This window comes from Natrix helvetica (genome assembly GCF_964273705.1).
Source record: "Natrix helvetica genome assembly, chromosome: 4".
In the NCBI taxonomy this organism is placed as follows: Eukaryota; Metazoa; Chordata; class Lepidosauria; order Squamata; family Natricidae; genus Natrix; species Natrix helvetica.
Window position 1 is genome coordinate 67,415,547 of NC_138550.1, and position 19,511 is coordinate 67,435,057.

At 39.3% G+C, this 19,511-nt stretch overlaps 2 pseudogenes across 2 annotated transcripts in view; both read left to right on the forward strand.

Annotated features, from left to right (window-relative positions):
* The window catches only part of LOC309390759 (protocadherin beta-16-like), a 65,129-nt pseudogene that overhangs the window by 3,835 nt on the left and 41,783 nt on the right, over nucleotides 1–19,511 (forward strand). The gene's annotated exons all lie outside the window — the stretch shown is intronic.
* Nucleotides 2,328–4,645, forward strand: LOC309391636 (protocadherin beta-14-like; annotated as a pseudogene). The gene has a single exon. The product of its transcript is annotated as a protocadherin beta-14-like (transcript).

Consider the following 19,511-nt stretch of genomic DNA (forward strand, 5'->3'; position numbering starts at 1 on the left):
GTTCTTTGAGTCTAAGAAAGGCTGGAAAGAACTGCAGCTGAAAGGAAAGTTAAAGGCTTTGAATAAAAAAAACCTTTCACTTCAGAAAGAACGCTTCCTATGTTTTCTTCCTCACTTATGCATTGATGGTCAGAATGTATATTCCGTTTCACATTATTTTCTGGTTAAAATAGAAAAAAGGCATCTAAATGCCAGTATTTTGATATGAAATTGGGAAGACTGGTGTTCCAATTAAAGCTAGATTCCCTGCAAATGCTGTTATTATATTAACAATTGTTGTTATGATGTTACAATATTTTATTTGAAAATACAGAGGCATTTATAAATAGGTGGGCAATATGGGTATACTGATCATGATTCGAACGCTTTTAGATGTTGATCATATGAACTTCTTTATACATCTTATACAAAGAGCTGAATGAGTCCAATCTGAACACATTGGCCCCAAAAACTCACAAAGGTTTTTGCCTATCAAAATGAAAGTCCAGTGTGTAAACTGGTGTCCCCCATCACTTCAGAGAAGAACTTGGAAGGAGCACTTTGCAATGCTCTCCAGCTTTAAACGAAATCTTCCATACATAAACTCACTAATCCTTGTTAGTGCCATCATTCAAATGGTGTCACAGGTATAGAATAGTGATATCTGGTTCAATAGTAGTAACTGCAAGAGGACTCTTGGACTCCTAGTGGACAATCACATAAATAGGCTGCATTATCAGAGCAATAGGATAGGATAGGATAGGAAAGGAAAGGAAAGGAAAGGAAAGGAAAAGAAAGGAAAGGAAAGGAAAGGAAAAATGAGCTGGAATCAAGATCAAGTGAAGTGTTAATACCACTTTATAATGCTTTGGTAAGAGCACACTTGGAATATTGCATTCAGTTTCGCCACAATATAAAAAAAGGTGTTGAGACTCCAGAAGAAGTGCAATTAAGAACAACAGAAGATGATTAGAGTACTGGAGGCTAAACCATATGAAGAATGGATGTGGGAATTGAGTATGTCTAGGGGTGTAAGGAATAGGAGTAGGGGTGGATAGAAATGTTCCAATTTCTAAGAGCTGCCACAAAGAAGAGAGAGTCAACCTACTCTCCAAAGTACCAGAAAGTAGGACAAGAAATAATGGATGCAAACTAATCAAGGAGAAAAACCAACCTAGAAACTAAGAAGAAATTTCTAACAGTTAGAAAAATTAATCAGTGGAATAACTTATCTCCACAAATTGTGGGTGCTCCAACACTGGAGGTTTTTCTCAAGAAATTGGGCACACATTTTTCCTGAAATGATTCTTCTGCTTCAGCAGGGGATGGACTTGAATACCTCCAAGGTCTCTTCTGTGTTATTCTCTTGAGTAGTGAAAGAAATGTCAGTACATCATAATATATACATTTCGTAGAAAATTGCATTATCATTAGAGTGACATCAGACTTTAGTTTTTATCAACAGCCTTCCTGTGCATTCTAGTGGATGGCAAAATCTTAGATCTTCTTTGCTTCTCAGTATAAATTTTTCTATCTACCATGTTGAAGCTATCAACTTCAATTCAGTCCTAATATATTTATGGTTATGTAAAGGAAAATAAATTATTTAGCCAGGTCTAATACTGTTTTTAACATTAAAAATCTAATAATAAAATTTAATAAAATTAAATGTCTAATAATTTCACAATAAGGATACCCTACATACCCTGTCACCTTTATTCATATTTTTCTGTCACTGAAATTAGTTAAATTTAAATGTAAAATGTGATCTATGTTAAATCTATTAACATAGATCCTTTCCTCTTATTGTTCTGTTCCGATATAATTGAAACAATTTATTTCTGGGCACCCTCAGGGAAAATTATATTGCAATGCTAGAGTTGTATCCCTCTCTCTCAATGTGCTGTTGAACAATAATATTATTTTTTGTGGATGAAGTAACTGGAATCTCACCAAGCCACCATTTCCTGTGGAATCTTCATATTTTGAATAGAAAGAGAGCCTTTAAAACTATGATTTACTGGCTTTAACAGTAAGGCCTTTAGAACAGATTCATGAAAGCAGTTCTTAGAGGCAGATTCCACAAACAGCCACATGGTGACAGAATAGGCAAACATATTATTGGGAACTCAGAATTTTGGTTTGAGCGGAAAAGAACAAAGAGTAGGGTTCTGCAAGGAGACAAGAAGATTTTAACCAACGAAAAGATGAAAACTGTCAGGTAAAGCAGCACGAAATTATCTCTTTGTGAGAGACAAAAACTGGATGAAAGTAAGGAGATTTATATTCTGTTCAAGAATTAAGGAGAGTCCTGAATGATGAAACAATGCATTAGGAGTAAACAAGGTATGTATCTTTTTTGGTTGCTTTGTCTGCCTGGGGCATTATGTATTTCAATCTACTATTCTACACCTGAACAAACCAAAGTGGTTCTAACGTGGCTAATGTGTTGAAGGATTTCAAACTGGAAGTACAGGAATTCATTGATTGCAGAACCCATCTCATTTCTGAAAGCACTAAGCAATATTTCTCCCTTGATATTCATACTGGGGATATATTGATAAATGATAAAGTAGATCGGGACATTCTGTGTAGCCAGACAGATGCTTGCATACTTACATCTCAAATTGTGCTTGACAACCCTTTGGAATCATACAATATTGAAATAATAATAGAAGACATAAATGACAATGCTCCCAAATTCTCTAAAAATGAATTTGAGATAGAAATTCCTGAGAATGTTCCTACAAATATGGTACTTCCCTTAGAATCTGCAGATGATGAGGATCTAGGAGAAAACAGCATCCAAAACTATACACTCGGCACCAATGAATATTTTTGGCTTCATGTGCAAAGGAACAAAGACAGAATTAACAATGTGGATCTTGTTCTAAAGAGATAACTAGATAGAGAAAAGGGGCCATGTCTCAATATCACCCTAATGGCTGTTGATGGTGGGGTACCACAGAAAACAGGCACTGTTCAAATTAACATTGATATTCTCGACATAAATGATAACCCTCCTCAATTTTCCCAATCCGAATATAAGGTAAAAATGAAGGAAAACCTTCCTACGGGCACTGTGGTGTCTAAAGTCGAAGCTACAGATCTTGATTTGGGTTCAAATGCACTAGTCACCTATTCATTCCACAGAACACCTGAAAGAATAAACAGTTTGTTCATTTTAAATGGAAAATCTGGAGAAATCACTCTTAGGGGACAGATTGATTATGAAAAAGAAAGGTGTTATGGCATAAATATCAGAGCAACAGACGGAAGGGGTCTTTCAGGGCACTGCAAGATACTTATAGAGGTTGAAGATGTCAATGACAATGCCCCAGAAGTGTCCATCATATCTCTGACCAGCATCTTAAAGGAGGATTCGGCTTTGGAGAAGGTGGTGACCCTCTTCAGTCCTAGAGATCAAGACTCTGGAGACAACAGCAAAATGGTCTGCTCCATGGAGATGAACCTTCCTTTTATGCTCAAGGCCACCACAAACAACTTATATCAGCTTGTGCTCCAAAGTCCCCTAGACAGAGAGAGAGACTCTGAGTACAACATCCCTATCACTGCAATTGACTGGGGATCTCCTAGGCTCACTTCAACAAGATTGATTAATGTTCACATGTCAGATGTTAATGATAACCATCCCATTTTTGAAAAGTCTGCATATGACATGAAGATCCAGGAGAATAATAGTCCAGGCTTGCTCATCAACTCAGTCCACACTCTGGATCTGGGCACAAAACTGAATGCTAAAGTGATTTATTCACTTTTGCTTGGGAAGGGCAATTCCCCTGTGACCTCTTCCATTTCCATCAACTCTGAAACTGGAAACATATATGCCCTCCGATCCCCAGACTATGAGCAGATAAGAGGCTTCAGAGTTACTGTGAGGGCATCTGATGCAGGTGCTCCTTCCCTGAGCTCAGAAGTGATTGTCCGAATCCACATCATAGATGAGAATGACAACGCTCCCTTCTTCCTATATCCCTTCCAGAACAACACATCCCCATGCAATGAGCTGCTTCCCAAGTCAGATGAGGCCGTCTATTTGGTCACCAAGGTGGTTGCAGTGGATGCAGATTCTGGTCAAAACTCCTGGCTTTCCTATGAATTGCTGAAGGCCACAGACCCAGCCCTTTTCAGCATAGGAGTGCAGAATGGGGAAGTGAAAACCAAGAGAGTCCTGAAGGAGTGAGACACAAATAAACAGAGGCTGGTGATACTGGTTAGAGACAACGGCCCTCCTCCACAGAGCAGCACCGTTTTGTTTAATGTTCTTCTTGTGGATGGCTTTTCGGATCCCTTTCTGAGGAGGATGGATGTCAGTGTGGAAGAACCGGAAGAAGATAAAACTTTGACCAAGTACCTGGTGATCTGCTTGGCTGCAGTCTCCTTTGTGTTCCTGGTCTGCATTGTTGTGTTTATTGTGGTCAAAATCATCAAGAAAGACCCCCCAAACCATTTTACTGTGGCTGTTCCTCTCTTCGTACCTGCCAGAGCTGATACTGCAGAAAACTGTGCTGATTCACAGAATGTGTCACTTTCTAGGACTTACCGTTATGATGTTTGTTTGACTGGTGGATCCTTAAGTAGTGAGTTCTGATTTCTCAGGCCCCTCTTTCCAATCTTTTCAATGGGAGAGCTAAACAACCCCTAGGGCCACAAAACATGTTCTGATTTCCAAGATGCTGCTCAGCAGAGTGCAGATAGGTAATTAAAGGAAGAGGTGAGTTAACTTTAGATGAAAGTACAGATTTCTTATCTTTCTTTTTCTATATTCTTTTCTATCACTTTTTCTGTGAGTATCTTCTAATTACTTAGGACTTGTTTATATAAAACAATGAAGTACAATAAATTGGGACAGCGCTTACTGTCTTTTTATAACTTTGCATCACTTGGGATCATGATACATTTTATCCAGTATAAATACAAACATTAAGTCGTGTTATATATAATAAATAATATATGCTGGTTTTGTTGTATTCGGGTCTTCTCCCGTGTAGGATTGAGATTGTCTTTGCAACGTTTCAGCGAGATCACACTCGCCATCTTCAGGCTGTGGTATGTCTATCTTTTTTTTTTTTTACTTCTCTTGGATTTTATTTGCTTAATTTGTGGGATGACTTTTTTTATAAAGAATTTTTTTTGAATAAACACAAACAGACAAAACACACGCACACACACACACACACACACACACACAAAACCATCTTCCATTACAAGTTGTAGAAAGTATGTCACTTGGTTACAAAAACTTCTGTGCATCCCTTCCATGGTCATCACCTACAATTCATATCAAAACATCTATTTTAAATCAAATATATTTTTATATATTACTATCATCATAGCTCAATCTTCATTTGACTATAAATGTTTTTACATTCTTTTATATAAACTATTCCAGATTTAAAGCAAAACCACATAATGGCATTCCATTAGCTCTTCCCAATATCATCCGGTAACATTACATCTTTATAACATGTTCTAAATAAACATGTTTAGTCACCATTTGCAATTTATATCAAATTTCCTCTTATCAAACCAATACATATATATATGCATTATTATTATTATTATTATTATTATTATTATTATTATTATTATTATTATTATTATTATTATTATCATTATCATTATCAATCAATTATTTAACTGTATCCATTATCACTTCATTTTATACATATTGCTGTAAATTTAACTAAATTTGACTTAATTTTTTATTATAAGCTTTCATTACATCAAGTTGTGTCTTTCCAGTAATAGTGCAGTCTTTTTTTTAATTGCAAAATTTTTATTGGTTTTAAAATATATAGGGAAGGGTAAAAGGGTATACAGAAATTTTTTTGCAGCTTCCACACTGGTGGCGAGAATCCCCCCAAGAAACTCACAGATTTAACAATCTTAAAAATAAGATATAAAAGAAAGCATCAGAACAAATTTAACCAATATTGTCAAACATGTGCTCTACTATTTTTTCTTTGTTACTTTTTGTAGTATCAACAATTACAATTATTCCAAATACATTCATTTTTGTGATCTAAGCCTTTTTGATATTGCTTCTTCTTCCCTGCCCCCCGGAGGAGCCTCAACGCCCCCCCTTCTTATCTTGCGTCTTGCTGTCCTTTTCCCTACTCCCACTAAATTTCTCCTCTGGGGGGGAAAGATTCTTTTTAATAAAGGCTTCCGCCTCCTGAATTGTATTAATTCTGATCCTATTTCCCTCCCAGAAGACCATCATCCCCTCTGGTAACAGCCACTTAAACCAGACCCCCATGTTGTATAATTTTTTTTGATAAGGAGGAATATTTCCTCCTTCTCTCTCTTATTTTTTTGGGGATCTGTTTAAGAATGGTGACCTGTTCCTCTTCGTATTTCAATGGTCTCTCCCTTTGGGTCGCAAGCACATCATCCCTTGTGGATCTCCTGACAAATTTAACATGTACCTCTCTGGGAACGTTGTGACTTCTGGCATATGCTGAGTTTATCCTATATGCTAGATCCATATCCCACCATAATTGTTTCTTATCTCCCTTAATATAATCTGCTAAAATTGTGCTCATAATCTCTTTAAGATCTTCGTTTTCTTCCTCTGGCAGATTCTGGAATCTAAGAAAAAAGGACATTCTTTCAAATTCTATTTTTGTCAGAAAATTTTCTACATCTGCGTTTCCCTTGCGTGTTGTTTTAAGCTCCTCCCCCATCTCCGCCGCTCTCTCCTCCAACACTATAATTCTCTGCTAATAATAATAATAATAATAATAATAATAATAATAATAATAATAATAATAATAATAATAATAATAATAAATATTTATTTCTTAGCCGCACCCTCTCCCAAAGGACTCGGGGCGGCGTACAATAAAACATATGAAATAAATATATAGACAAGACATACATATTACAAAAACATATACCAAGACATGTACAAGGAGGAGGTCGGCTAATGAATAAAAACAATAAAATACAATGTTTAGAAACCCCTAAGTAATTGAATGCAATTAAAATACCCAAATAAAAACCCGTCAGGAGCGATATAGTTAGATCAAAGTTGAGCCAGGCCAGCTACTTGGAATAGGTGGGTCTTGAGCTTTATACGAAAGGAGCGGAGGTCAGAGGTATTCCTAATATCCGGAGGGAGGTCATTCCACAGGGCTGGGCCCGCCACAGAGAAGGCTCTACTCCTAGGCGCCGCCCCTCGACACTGTCTGGTGGACGGCACCTGGAGGAGGCCCTCTCTGTGCGAGCGGATTGGTCGCAGGGATGTATGGGGCAGAATACGATCCCGCAAGTAACTAGGTCCTGAGCCATGGAGCGCTTTAAAGATAGTTATCAAAACCTTGAAACGCACCCGATAGACCACAGGAAGCCAGTGCAGCTCGTGCAGGAAAGGTGTCACATGGGAGTACCTTGTACTCCCCATAATTACCCGCGCGGCCGCATTCTGGACCAACTGCAGTCTCCGAGTGCATTTCAAGGGAAGCCCCATGTAGAGAGCGTTACAGTAGTCCAAGCGAGACGTCACCAGCGCATGAGTGACTGTGCGTAAGGCGTCCCGGTCCAGTAGGGGGCGCAATTGGCGCACCAGGCGAACCTGGTGGAACGCCCCCCTTGCCATGGCTGTCACATGGTCATCCATGGACAGCCGGGCATCCAGGAGGACGCCCAAATTGCGCGCCCGCTCCACAGGGGCAAGTTGAATGCCCCCAATGGCCAATGATGGAATTAATTGGCTGAACCGGGGAGCCAGTACCCACAGCCACTCCGTCTTGGAGGGGTTGAGTTTGAGTCGGTTGTCATCCATCCAGATCCGTACGGCTTCCACACACCGGGACATCACTTCGATGGCCTCGTTGGGGTGGTTCGGGGTGGAAAAGTACAGCTGAGTATCATCAGCGTACAGATGGTATCCCACCCCGAAACCACGGATGATCTCACCCAGCGGCTTCATATATGTGTTGAACAGGAGTGGCGAGAGGACCGACCCCTGTGGTACCCCACAAGTAAGGGGGCGTAGGGTCGACCTCTCCTCCCCTGCCAACACACGCTGCATCCGGCCAGAAAGGTAGGAGCCGAACCACCGCAAAACGGTGCCCCGGACCCCCAACCCCTCCAGCCGGCGCAGCAGGATACCATGGTCGATGGTATCAAAAGCCGCCGAGAGGTCTAATAGGACCAGGATAGAGGAACAACCTCTATCTCTGGCCCTCCAGAGATCATCCACCAATGCGACCAAGGCCGTCTCCGTGCTGTGACCGGGGCGGAAGCCGGACTGGCGCGGGTCTAGATAATCATTTTCCTCCAGATGCCGTGGAAACTGGTAGGCCACCACACTCTCTACAACCTTCGCCAAAAAGGGAAGGTTGGAGACAGGACGATAATTGGCCAGCTCCAAAGGATCCAGGGAAGGCTTCTTGAGCAAGGGTCTCACCACCGCCTCTTTCAAGGCGGCCGGGAGAGACCCCTCGCTCAGCGAAGCGTTCACTAGGTCCAGGAGCCAGTCTCGTGTAACCTCCCAGGATGCCAGTACAAGCCAGGAGGGGCACGGGTCCAATAAACATGTGGTGGGTTGCAGTCGTCCACACATTCTGTCCAAATCCTCGATGGCAACCAAGTCAAACTCCTCCCAGGTTGATTCCTCAAGACTCGCCACGGACGTCTCCATTGGACCACTAACAGGGACCCAATCCTTCCAGATTTGAGCGATTTTATCCTGCAGATATTTCCCAAATTCCTCTGCTCTGCCCTGTAGAGGGGCCTCCCGCGGCCTCTGAAACAAGAGGGAGCGGGACACCCGAAACAGGGCGGCAGGGAGTTTCTCTGCGGATGCAATGAGAGTGGCACAATATTGGCGTTTGGCCACTCTCAATGCCACAAGGTACGTCCTTAAATGGGCTCGTGCCTGTGTTCGATCAAGTTCGGAACGAGAGGATCTCCAACGACTCTCTAGATGTCTCTTGCGGCATTTCATCACCCTCAGCTCCTCGGTAAACCAAGGGGCCAGGGTGGATCGTTGCCGCCGGAGAGGCCGCAAAGGCGCCACCCGGTTCAAGGCCCCGGTAGTCGCATTATTCCACGCGACCACCAGGTCCTCTACCCGGGGGCGGGTCAAGGTTACAGGAGGTGGCCCAAGCTCCGTCTGGAACCTATCTGGTTCCATCAGGCGCCTGGGGCGGAACCATCTAGTGCTTTCCGGTTCCGCCTCCCCGCAGCGGGAGGTAGCACCAGGGAAGTCAAGACGAAGGAGTGAGTGATCTGACCATGACAGGGGAGTGATGGTTAAGTCCCCTCCTCCCAGATCACTCAACCACTGGCCAGAGACAAAAACGAGGTCCAGAGTGTGTCCTCCCTCGTGTGTCGGGCCCTGAATCATTTGAGTCAGGTCCATGGCTGTCATGGAAGCCATGAACTCCCGAACCCCCTCTGATGCTTCTCCCATCGATGGCAGGTTAAAATCCCCCATCACTAAAAGTTTGGGGGTTTCGACCGCCACCGATGCGATCAGCTCGAGGAGTTCAGGCAGGGCCGCTGATGTATAGCGAGGAGCCAGGTATACTATCAGCAGGCCCAACTGTCTCCCAGGGCCCCATTTCACAACAAGGGATTCACATCCGGATGTCTGTGGCACAGTAGACTCCCTCAGCTCTAAGTCCTCCCGAATAATTGCTGCCACCCCACCGCCCCTTCCCTGGGCCCGGGGCTGGTGAAATGCTCGGTAGCCTGGTGGGCACATTTCCACGAGGGGAAGACCTCCCTTGTGGCCCAACCAGGTCTCCGTTATTCCCGCGAGGTCCGGCTCCCCCTCTAAAATTAGATCGTGAATTCCCAGCAATATGTTCTTTAACATCTCTGAGCTCTTCTTTAACCTCTGCCATTTCTTTCCTCATTTCATTCTGCCCCTTCATAAGTTCTTTAAACATTTCTGTAAGAGATAGTTCCTTTGTGTCCTCTCCAGCCCCTCCTTTCTGCAACAATGAGGTGATCTTAGACTGTTGCGTTGTGGGGCTGGGGGCAGCAGATGACGGCGCTGAGTGCGCCTTGCCAGTCGGTGGTTTTCTTGCAGCCATTGGTTAGTTTCAGAGATGCAAATCCTTTCCAGGGAAAATGATGTCCGGGGATTCCACAGCAGAGGTGGCCTCAAAAGGCAAACAAAAGCAGGGAAACCCACAATTCCAATAGAGAGATAATCCAAGAAGTAATTCCAATAATCAAAGCTCAGAAGAGCCACATACAGAGAGGTCCCAGCTTCCCTTTGAGAGAGTGCAGCAAACAATCTACTTTTCTTTACTTTCTCTTTGGGAGCAGTTTCAAAGGACAAGTTTCATTCATATGTAGACAAAGGAAGGAGGGCAGGCACCATCTTGGCCCTCCCTTCCGAAGGGAGAGAAGCCACAAAAAGTTTTTCTTTCCCTTTTTTTTAAAGGCGAAGGTCAGCTTTAGAATCATTTCTGGCAATTGTAAAAAGCCATTCTCATTCACTGTCCAAGTAACTAATCAGTCATTATTTTCTCTCTCCAAGAGAGTCCCTTTAAATGCCACTTATTCCGAGGGGGGGGGTAATAGATGAACCACCCCCTCTAATTTCCATTTCAAAAGCCAGAGCACACCAACTCACGCACATCTGTAGCTTTCTTTCAAAGTAAACAAAGAGCACCACGTGGGATCCGCACCTCCAGCCTTCAGCCATGCTTCTCCTTTGATCTGAAACCTCCCAGGGCCATCCGGCGAAGAGGCGATGTCACTCGCCCCCCCCCCCCTGCTCCCTGGCGCCTAGGCAAAGCTGGGAAAAACACCCCCATTGGCTGCCGCCACTGCAGGGGGGTCCCAGCAAGCCGCCCTTCGGCAGGAGACCCTTTGTCCGAGTCTCCTGTGCTCCTTTCGGAGCTCGCCTAGGGAGCGATCGGCAGACTACACGTCCATCGCCATTCGGTCCCGGAACTGGAAGTCAATAGTGCAGTCTTATATCTCTTGCCATTTGTGGCATTAGTATTCTGGTTATTTCCTTAGAAAATTTTGTATGGACTTCTCTTTGCAACTTATTGCTTATTGCATATCTTGTATAAGCTTGAAACCCTCCATCTGCTTCTTCAATCAGCTTATCTTTGGTTATCACTACTGCTTCTGACAAGATTTCTCTCCTTAGTTCCATCAATTCGTCTCTCTTTTCTTCTTCTATACTTTGAAATCTGGGGTAGAGCTCCAGTCCATCTATCTCCCCTTTCCATATTTCACTCTTTCCATTTGCAACCACACTCAGTTCACTGTCATTATCAACAGTTTTCTTGTCTCTTTGTTTATTTTTTCCTTCAGTTTTTAGAACTCTGACCTCCACTTTTTTCATTTGATGAACATCCTCAATTTTTCCATCAAATTTTACTGTTCTATGATCTATGTTCTCCAATCTCTTCTCAATTTTCTGTTACTTCTAATAATTTTTGAATTTCAAACATAATCTTTTGCAATGTTAAGGCTTCTTTTTCATGTTGTGCCATTCTTCCAACTTGTAAACACTGCCACTCTGGCATTCAAAACTTTTTATTAAATTTAAAGCAAGTTCATTTATAATCTTTCAAGACAAGGCTTTGTTTTCACTCCACTCCAGCTGCCAATAAAGCTCCTGAAGAGCACCTGTATAAACAACCCATGCTCTTCTCACTATCACTCTCTGTAAACAAGCTGAAGAACCTTGAAATGCAAAGTCAAATGATCAAAGAGAAAAGAGAAAAGACAATATTTCCAAGCCTTCCAAGCCTCCAGCCTCCAAATGGTAGTGTTACTTCCTTTCCCTCTGTTATTACAGCCCTCTTTGTATTCCTTTTGTATCTTCTTTGCATTCCAGACTTAAAGAAAACAAAATTCTTAAGTGGAGTAAAAAAAAAACCATCGAATTCAGCATTATAAAAATAAGGAAAAAGATTTTAATCCATAGGTATAAAAAAAGAATATAAATGTAGAAGAAAAACTAATCTGTTCAATTTAAAGAATAGGAAACATTTGCAAAAGTTCCATCCATAAAAGAATTTTTTTTAAAAAGGTTAACACACTATCTAATGTAGCTTAATTTCACCGCTTGTTCTCTTCTGTTTTCAAATTTAATTTAGCTCTATTTTTTGGGGGTAGTCTCTTTTATAATAATACAATTTCCTCACCAGATGGACACACTTTCTCTTTCCGTTTTCCTCCCATTCTGGAGCTGTCCCAAGTTCAGCAGCTTCAATGGCTGCGCTTCTGTCGCCGGCAAAAAGAGATTCTCCTGAATCAATCAGGGACTTTGCTGTGTCCCTGAGATCAGCAGGACATACTCTTCCCTGTCACTGTCTCTTCTGGACAGTTTAGGTCCAAAAGGACCGTCCAGCAGCAAACTTACCGACTGTGACCTTGGAACTCCAAGATTACACATCGTGTCGTCGTGACGTCATCTCCCCCTCCCAGAGGCTATCTGAAAAGCTTTTAGTAATCAAGTAGTCTTCTGTATGTAAGAAAAATTGAGGCCTGTTGCCACAAGCCGTCTTCAATTTCTAACTCAGCTTATGATTCCTTGGGATGGTATTTCCGCCAACCCAAATATAATTTAGTATAATTTCTTATTTCCTTATCTTTGCTAGTCTACCCTAGTTATGTTCCCCCCCCTTTATATCTCACTCTTGATTATATACTTATATATTTAATATTTTCTTTTCTATTCCTCCCCCCCTTTTTTTTCTATTTAATAGTGTGTTGTCCAGGTACTTTATCTTCTCCCTTTCTTTAACTAATCATAAAATCTTCCCCTTGTCTTGAAGTACTCTGATTCCTCTTTATCCTTTATTTTCATTGTTAATCTATTCATCTCTGCACAATTTAATATCTTTTTTATTATCGCTTTGTCTGTTGATAGCTTATTTAATTTCCAATTTTGGGAAAATACAATTCTTGCTGTTGTAGTTACATGTATAATCAGATAAGTATCCTCATTCTTGAATTTCTCTGGGATAATGCCTAGTAGAAATATCTCTGGTCTAAATTCTATTTCTTGTTGTAACATTTTTTTTACCATACTCTTATTTTAGTCCAATATTTCCCTGCTTCTGCACATGTCCACCACGTATGATAGTATGAACGTATTGCTTGTTGACATTTCCAACATTTCGCTGACTTGTCTTTAAACATCTTTGCTAATTTTCCCGGTGACATGTGCCATCTGTAAAACATTTTGTATAAGTTTTCTTTGTAAGCTGTTGACATGATTAATTTATAATTCCTTTCCATAAATTTTTGCCACTTTTCTAGTTCAATCGTGTGGCCAAAATTCTTTGTCCAAGTTAATATTGTACCTTTAACCACTTCTTCTTCTTTTTTAAAATATTTTTTTTATTTTTAATTTTAAAAACAAACACAGCACATCTTTCTTTAGACTGTAGAAAGTGTATCAGTTGGTTACAAAAAGATTTTGTGCATCTCTTCCAACAGTCAACAAACATAATTCATATTAATTCAAGTATTTTAACTCAGATATTTATACATGTTACCATCATCATACCTCCATTTTCATTTGACTATAATTGTTTAAACGTCCTTCATCATAAAATACCAAGATTTCATACATAACACATACTGGCATTTCATTTACTATTTCTAAAATCCTCCAATAACACTGAATCCTTATATCCTATTCTAGCTAAACATCCATAATATTTAATAACAAAGTTTTCTAATCCTCCTTTCCAAATCACTGTTCACAATTTATATCCAGTTTCCTTACGTTGTACCCATACCTGTATATACATTGTTATCATTATCCCTCCTTTATTTGACTATATCCTGTATCATAACATTTTCTCCCTAATAATCAACACTTAACTCTATCTAACTTAGTTCTTTTTTATTAACCTTTATATACAATCCAAAAGGATTTCTAATCTTCCTTTCATGGGTACCATTCAATATTCATATCCAATTATTACTTATCATAACACTACACATTGTATACATTATTATCATTATCAATTATTTATTTAACTATATCTATTGTTACTAAATTTCACTAAGTTTAACTAGTTTTAAATTATACTCTTCCATCTATCAACCTGTATCTTTCCAGTAGCAAAACAGTCTCATATCTTCTGCCGTTTGTGGTGTCAGTCCTCTAATCATCTCCTTAATCAACTTTGTATGAACTCCTCTTAGCAACTCTTTGCTTATAAAATCTCTCATGTAATTTCGATGCCCTTCTTCTGTTTCCTTAATCAGCTTATCTTTGATTGTCAGTAGTGTTATCAATGATATTGCTAATAAAATTTCTCTTTTTAAATCCATAAATTCTTTTGTTTTTTCTTCTTCTGCATCTTGCATCTGGGGTTCCCTTCCATTTAATTCTTCTTTCAGTATCCCACTCTTTCCATTTTCAGAGACAAACCAATCACCATAAATATCAGCAATTTTAATTTCTTTATATTCATTTTCCTCTTCGATTTTTAGGATTTCAACCACCATTTTTTCCATTTGATAAACATCTCCAACTTCTTCATCATATTTTACTGTTAGATACTCTAAGTCTTCCAACTTCTTCTCTATCCTCTCATATGTGCTTGATAATTTCTGTATTTCTGAGAATATCTTTTGCAGACTTAAAATTTCTTTCTGCTGTTGAAATTGTGCCATTATTGCCAGCTAAGAAACACTGCTGCTCTAGCTTGGAAGGTTTTAACAAGATTAAGCATAGATTCGCAATAACATTTCATTTTCACCTTTCTCTGGTTAAAGATATACTTCAAAGGAACATCTATGTGCTTTTCTTCTTATTACTCTCTATAAACAAGCAGTGAGCCCTTGGAGTGTCAAGCCAGGATAATCAGTAAGAAAAATAAGAGTGTTTCATTTCCAATGCACAAACCACCAGACTCCGAGTAGCAGTGTTATTGTTGCAATCTTCTTTGTTTCTTTTTGCATCTTTTTTGAATTTCAAGTAAAAAGAAAAAGGTCCGATTCTTGAATGAGTTAGAAGAACACCCACAGTAATGAAAGAGGAGAATTTTAGTCCATAGGTTACAAAGAATAATAAAAGAAAAAAAATAGAAGAAGAAAACTCAATCCATTCATTTTAAAAGGCTTGCATAAATTCCATCCATGAAAATAGCATTTAAAAAATAAGATAACACACTGTCCAAAACCAGTCCAAATTTAATTCCGCGCTTATTTCTTCTGTTCTCTAATTTAAATTAAATGTAAGTTTTTTTATAGGCAGTCTCTTTTAAAACGGTAAAAATTCCTCACCAGCTGGAAACACTTTCTCTTTCCGTATCCTTCCGTTTTGGAGCCACCCCGACTTCATCAGCCTAATGGCTGGATATTTTGTCGCCGGCTTGAAGAACTTCTCTTTGATCGATCAGGGACTTTGCGATGTCCCTGAGATCAGCAAGACATATTCTTCCTGTTCACTGTCTCTGTGGGATGGTTTATGTCCGTTTGGACCACCCAGCGGCAAAAGTATCAACGGCGATCTCAGAACATTGAGATCGCATGTCGTCTCATCATGACATTGGCTCCTCCTCCGCCTAACCACTTCTTCTTCTAACATAGTTCTTAATAGGTAGCTATATAGTTCCTTGATTATTCTTCCTTCTGTTCCCATAAGTATTTTATCCAACTCTGAACTTCCTAAGTTAAAACCATACTCCCTTTTATCTTTTTCATATCTTGATTGCATTTGCAATTGTGAAAACCATCCTATATCAATCCCTTGTTCTCTTTTCATTTTTTCTGTCATATTTTTCACCAGAATTTTTGTTTTATCTTTATTAATCTTCAAGCCTGCTACTTCTCCATATTCTTCTATTATTTTAACTAGTTTTGGCCCTGTTTCTATTGGATCCTCCATAATAACCACCAAATCATCTGCAAACACTTGTAATTTATATACTTCTTTCTTGACCCTTATACCTTTTACCTCTTTATTTTGTCATATTTCTCTATTCAAAATCTCTAGTGGCAGTATAAATAATAATGGTGATAGTGGACATCCTTGTCTAGTTCCTTCATAATCGCTATCTTTCCTGTCATATCACCATTTACCATTACCTTTGCCGATTGGTTATTATATATTGTTTTAATCATATTTATAAGTCCCTCACCAAATCCCATCATTTGAAGTTGCATTATCCATGCCCACAGAACCAATAGTAATTTTTTTTGAGGAAATAGAAAAAAATTAATAAAAGAATACATTTCCACTTTATTTATTTATTTTTCCAAAAGAATTATTGGTTTTTATACATTTATGTGGAAAGGTAAGGGGGATATATAAATTTTTTTGGCAGCTCCCACAATGGTGATAGAAATCCATCCAAAACTCACAATTTTTACAATCTTAAAAACAAAATATAAAAGATAAGCAGAAAACAAGGTCTTATTTATATTGTCAACCATGTGTTCATTCATTTTCCTTTGTCACTTTCTAGAGTATCACCAATTAGTGTTATTTCAAATACTTTTATTTTTGTGACCTGAGCCTTTTCGATATTGCTCCTTCCTCCCTGTCCCCAGAGGAAGCCTCAGCCCCCCCTCTTATCTTGTACCTTGCTGTACTTTCCACTACCTTCTCTGTATTTGTCCTCTAGGAGGGAGAGATGCTTTTTTAACGAAAGCTTCCGCCTCCTGCACTGTATTAATTCTAATCCTGCTTCCCTCCCAGAAGATCAACATTCCCTCAAAGGTTGTATAATGTATTGATAGAAATAGACTCAGAAACAGAATTAGTTAAAGATTGTATGATAAAATGGGCACAAAAGTTTGAAGAACCAATAGTGATGGAAACATGGGAAGAGATCTGGGTAGGAAATGTAAAATTTACACAAGCTCAGAACTTGAGAGAGAATTTTTTTTTAATTGAAAAAGTTTTATACAAACATATTTTCCCCTTTTAACCCCCCCCCCCACCATACAGTATAAATCCCATACAGATACTATACCCCCTCCCCTCCCCCCAGCCCCCCCTAAAAAAAGGAAATTCAAATATTATACCAATTATTTTACCCCCTCCCCCTGTCTAAAAGTAAATTACTCATTCACATATTGTACCCCCTCTCTTCCCAGCAATCACAATATAAATTTCTCTTAGAATAATAATAGCCCATCAATCCCTTCTTCTAAACTAATTTAACATATATAAATCATAATATAAATTTCTCTTAAAATAATATTTCATTAATCCCATTTTCTAGTATATTTATACATATATATTGCCCAACCCTCCACCCTAACCCACCCGCACCTCCCACTCAACCCCCCCCCCCTGACTTCCACTATACACCACTCTAATGATTCCAAGCATCCCATGTATTGTTTACTCTGATCAACTATCAGTCTAAACAATCTTACCTAAAGGCTACATAATACCTCCTAGTCTGGTACTTATTCTGTATATAATCAATCCATTTTGCCCATTCCTGTGTATAATTCTCCTGCTTCTGATCTTTTAAAAAAGCTGAAATTTTTGCCATTTCGGCGAACCCCGCCACTTTCTGAGTCCATTGACCAATTGTCGGTAAAAAATCTTTCTTCCAATGTTGCGCAATCAGCAGCCTAGCTGCTGTGACCATATACAGAACCAATTTTGTTTCCCCTTTAGTAAGATCCTTAGCTATACCCAATAAAAACATTTGCGGAGTAAATTGTATTCTTTTTTTCAGTACATTTTGCATGACCCACCATATTTTTATCCAAAAAGCCTTAACCTTATTGCAGGTCCACCATACATGAAAAAAGGTAGCATCTAGGCACCCGCATCTCCAACATTTTGGTTGAATATTTGGGTACATGCATGATAATTTTTTAGGATCTAAATACCACCTGTAAAACATTTTATAAAAGTTCTCCCTTAAATTCTGTGACTGTGTAAATTTAACATTCTGAACCCATATTCTTTCCCATGTTTCCAACATAACCACTTCACCAAAATTCTGAGCCCATTTAATCATACAATCCTTAACCAATTCACTTTCTGAGTCTCTTTCTAACAGTACATTATATATTCTTTTAACCTGTTTTGGGCCAGTCTCTTTTATCTGCTTAATCAGATCCACTTCTTTGTCCATAAAACCGACCCTTCGATCTTCTTCCCATCTCTTCTGTAGCTGTATATAATGTAACCAATTTAAAACAATTCCTTCTTCCAACAGTTGTTCCAAAGTTTTTAACTTCCATTCGTCCCCATCAGCGATAAGCACATCTTTGTATAAACAACCCCCGAGTGAATTAATCATAATCCCCATGGTGTCTGCAAGATCCAACCAAAGCGGTATTTTATAATCCCAATTGGGCCGGTGCTTCTTCCATACTCTCATCAGGGCACTTCGGAGAACGTGATTGTTGAACACTTTATCCACCCTATCTTCATAAAAAAGATATGCATGCCATCCCAGAACAAGATCATGGCCTTCTATATTCAGCAAATCCATTTTTGTTTTCCCAAACCAATCTGCTACATGCGTTAGTACCGCAGCTTCATAGTACAATCGAAGGTTTGGGAGTCTAAGGCCGCCTCTTTCACGAGTATCTTGCATGATCTTCATCTTTACTCTCGGTTTTTTCTCCTTCCAAACAAATTTATTTAATGTTGCTTGCCAATTTAACAAAGTTTTATCTGTTTTAAGCACCGGTATCATCTGGAATAAAAAGATAAATCTAGGTAGAATGTTCATTTTAATTGCTGAAATCCTTCCAAGCAAAGACAATTGTAGCTTTTTCCATACTTCAAGGTCTTTCTGGATCTTTTGCCACAACACTTCATAATTATTTAAGAAAAGTTTTGTGTTTGATTCTGCAATTTGTATTCCTAAATACTTGACCTTGGAGACTATTTCAAAGCCTGCTAAACTTTCAAGTCTCTTTCTTTGCGACTCTGTCATGTTTTTAACCATCATTTTCGTTTTGTTTTGATTTAGTCTAAACCCAGACACCATGCCAAATTCTACTATAATATTTTTCATCTGGATTATTGATTTCAAAGGGTGTGAAAGGGTAACAACCAGATCGTCGGCAAATGCTCTAGTTCTATATTCCTTTTGCCTAATAGTTATGCCATCTAAGGATTCTGAGTCCCGAATTGCGTTCAACAAGACTTCCAAAGTTAAAATAAATAACAAGAGAGAGAATTTTTACAAGATGTTGTACAGATGGCATTTAGATCCAAAAAGGCTAGCCTGTATGTATCCAAATCTACAATCTAAAAGTTGGAGATGTGACTGTGTTGGTGCCACATACTACCATATTTGGTGGACTTGTAAAAAAGTTAAAGCATTTTGGATAAAAATATGGTGAGTTATTCAAAATATTTTGAAAGAGGATAAAGTTCACACCCCAGTTGTTTTTGTTAGGCATAGTTTCAGATTGTACTGTTATAGAGACTAATTTGATTTTGAACCTAACGACGGCAGCAAGAGTGTTGGTGGTGCAATATTGGAAGAAGGAAGAGTTGCCCACTATCCAAGAATGGACGTTAAAAGTAGTAAACTTAGCAGAGATGACCAAAATTTCAGCGTAGCTGAAGG